The sequence below is a fragment of the Gopherus evgoodei genome, chromosome 17 (genome assembly GCF_007399415.2).
Source record: "Gopherus evgoodei ecotype Sinaloan lineage chromosome 17, rGopEvg1_v1.p, whole genome shotgun sequence".
Taxonomy (NCBI): domain Eukaryota; kingdom Metazoa; phylum Chordata; order Testudines; family Testudinidae; genus Gopherus; species Gopherus evgoodei.
The window spans coordinates 8,359,974-8,363,739 of record NC_044338.1 but is presented as its reverse complement, the minus strand read 5'-3'; positions in this window follow the sequence as shown (position 1 = coordinate 8,363,739).

Genomic DNA, 3,766 nt, shown 5'->3' with positions numbered 1-3,766 from the left:
AATGGGCATGATTTCCACTCCTTTGTGTAGTCATCTACACCTGCGTAATGCTACCAGGCCAGAATTCTCTGCTCACTTAGACCCCATCTACACTAGAGAAATTTGCACTGATGTAAGTACGTTAACATAGTAGTTAAAAAATGTCCTAATAAGAGTCTCTTGAGGATTTGTATATTGTATGAGGGACCAATCCTTTCTCCATTCCCAGCCTGAGAAGTCATATTTAGTACCCAGGGGCCATCCAAGGCTAAAGGGTAAGGTACAACCCTCTAATGTTGACATGCTACACCAGTGCAAAATGAGGCTAATGCCTTTGCAACATATTTTGGTGTTTTACCAGACTAAGGGCTCGTCTGCACAAGAAGGCTGCACTGTTTTAATTTATGGTGTGAATTTAAACCAAGTTAGTTAGGCTGGCACAACCCTCAGTGCAACCAAAAGGGCTGTAAAGTGAGCCCTATACCAGTGCACCTTAGGTCTTGACTACACACAAATGTGCATTGGTTTAGTTAAAGCAGTTTAATTAATTCTCTTTGTCCCTCTATGGGCCAAAGGTGAAAATCCCACTGTGGACACTCTTATTTTGGTTTTAAAATGGCTTATTTTTGGCTGATTAGGTGTAGGTTTAACTTTTAAGCAAAACTGAAAAAACCCTTCATAAAACACGTTAAGAGGGTGTCCATACAGCGATTTGCCCTGCTTTTATTTCAGGGCATTTTATTTTATTTTTTCCCTCCAGTTAGTACCTGACCTGCTTGGGCACAGAAGAAAATCCCCCAGGGCATCTACCTGCATTTTTAGGCACCTAAATCCCTTTGAAAATCTGACCCGAGTGTTTTTGAAAATCTGTCCGTAATGCTAAGGGAGTTGCTGTGTGCTGAGCACTTTCAAAAATCTGTTGGTAGATTATCAAAGAGATTTAAGTGCCTCCTGGGATTTTCAAATATGTCTAGGTGTCTAACTCCCAGTGAAATCAAATGGAAATAGGAATTAGGTGCCTAGACTTTTGAAAATCCTACTCGGCACCTATCTCCATGTTTAAACAGCTAGTTTTGGAGAGTGGGAGCAAAGCTCTTCTGAAAATCTGGCCTCACATGAAGAGAAGTAAATAGGACTCAGACATTTCAGCTTTAATGATTCCAGATGCGATAGTATCGCAGGGTGGAATTTTCTTCTAGAAATCTATGCTTTTTAAAAATTCAACAATGTAGCATGCATTGAGCTAGGAGGTCTGCCTCAAAGATATTCAGCTGAAACAGGATAGCAGGCAGGCAACCTATTCAGGTGCACATTGTTTTTAATGTAATTATATTTAAGTGATTCATAGACCATGCTTATGGTAATACAGTGGCTTTGTGTGTGTCTAGCAAATAAGGGATAAGTACAAGTCCCTCACACTAAATGGGGTTTGTTTACCCTACCTCTGAGCTCCTCACTGAGAATTAACTATCATATGCCCCATAAGAAGCCTGTCCTTTGTCTCTGTGCTGTATGTTGTATGCTGTGAGGTTACCACAATAGCATGCCCTTGCTATGGAGCCCTGGCACTCCATGGGTAAAATGCCTTTCAGCCAGAAGCTACAATAAATTTACATCGGCTGCTGAATATAAACAATCAGGCTGTGTATGGGAAATAGAAATAATGGCTGGCATAAGAATGCTACTTAGCTGTGGAAGAATTACTTCCTCAGGAGTGAGTCACAAAAACAGGATTGTGTCTGGGAGGCTGCACGAGACTTTGGGCCTCCCTTGCCTATGCTGGTCCAAATCCACTGAAGCAAGCACAATGATACCACTGTGAAACTGATGTAAGTGAGCTTAGGCTCAGGCCCTGCACTCCCATCGCTAGGGAAGTCACCTCCTCCGCAGAAGAGTTAGAATACTCCCTTTGAAAACCTTTCTGCCTCTAGTTCAGTCGTCCCCAACATGGTGGCTGTGGGTGCCATGGCGCCCGCTAGGGCATCTGTGTGCACCCACGTACTGTCCAGCAGACGAGCATCCGCCAAAAAGCCGCCGAGAAGCGTCATCATCCAGAGGCGTCGCTGCTGAAATGCCACCGAAAATCGGTGGCGATGCCTCTGGATGCTGCAGCTTCTCGGCGGCATTTCAGCGGTGATGCCTATTGACGTTGCCACTTCTTGGCGGGATTTCAGCGGTGTTGCCTATTGACGTTGCCACTTCTTGGCGGCATTTCAGCGGATGCTTGTCGACCGGCCTCGTTCCTCGGTGGCTCGTCGTCCGGTGCCCGCCAGATGAAAAGGGTTGGGGACCACTGGAACTGCTCTGCCCCTGACAGCTGAATTTTACTTCCCAGCACAGAAACGTAGTGTTGCAATGCAGCGCTCTCTCTTTATTGCCAGGAGAAGCACAGACTGACTAAATATAGTGTCAAGAAAATAAACAACGCTGGTCCTTTTAGAAGCTGTAACAGAACCACTAGATGGTTTCCTATTAATCCTCTGGCGTAAGGTGTTTAGAGAGGGACTGTGGGTTTGTATAACCTCTACCACAATGGGGCCCCAATCCTGGGCTTCTGGGCACTCATGTAATATAATTTTTTTTTAGAAATATGAGCTCAGGGAATTGAAATTGGGGCTATTGGACTCAGAGGATATCTAATATGCTGATGGTGATTAAACAACAGCTTTTGGGGAAGGAGTCAAATTTGCTTTTTCTTCACACACCCACCCACCCTCCCATACCACTCCTGAATTGTTTTGCTTTTGAATCTCAGTATCCAGGTCTTCCCTGAGACTTCAGACACCCTGGTCTCAGTTCCTCCCTTCTCCAAGATATGTAAGGGCTGACCTCATTACTTTGGTTTAAGTAACAATCTTATTGCATCTCTTGGAGCCAGTTCAGGCTGCAATCCAGTGGCAGCCCTTTATAATCCCACAGAGCTAAAACAAAACACTCCATGTGGTCTGATCTGGCCTCCAAGGGGTTAATGTTTTCTGATTCACTGAAGCCCTCCATGCCTTGGTGAAGCATCATGCCCCTCTGTTCCAGCTCATAATGTTCTGATGCCATTGGCTTCTACTCCTCTCGCTCCATTTGTTCAATGGCAGAGAGTTTATGCACTGTGCACCTCCCTTGCAGGCAAGACTATCACCGTTTAAACTGAACTGTAACAGAGGGGAAGAGAGGGGAGGGATGAGATTAAAGTTGCACTGCGTGATCTTTCTCCAGCAGAAGAGCAAAGAGAGAAGGGCCCATCTTGCCATGCAGCTGTCAGTGGATAGGACATGCTTCTCTCTCTTGTCTAATTCTTTACTCCATGAAAGGGGTGCTTGAAGTGAGGGGTCCTGTCCTGTGCATCCAACTCTTCTATTAAAATGAATGGGGAAGTCTGCTGCCCCCAGCTGTGGGCAGGCAGCTGTGGTCTAATAGACTGAATGAAGGCTGCAGACGGGTTCTTGTCCACTAATTTGCAGAGTGATTTTGGCAAAGCCCTGGCATGCCTCCATGCCTCAGTTTCCCTATCTATAGCATGGGGATAATGATGCTTACCCACCTTTATAAAGGGCTTTGAACTCTATGGACGAAAAGGGCTAGGCACCAATTATTATTATTTATATAACCTGAAGGTGCCCCTTGTTTGTGAGTTAATAGCTATACAGGAGCGGCGCCAGGGTTTCTGACGCCCTAGGTGGATGGCCATTTCGCCGCCCCCCACGGGTCTGGTGGACCTACCGCAGTCATGCCAGCGAACGATCCACTGGTGGAAAGGATCTGGTGGAGCTGGCGCAGGCATGACTACGGTAGG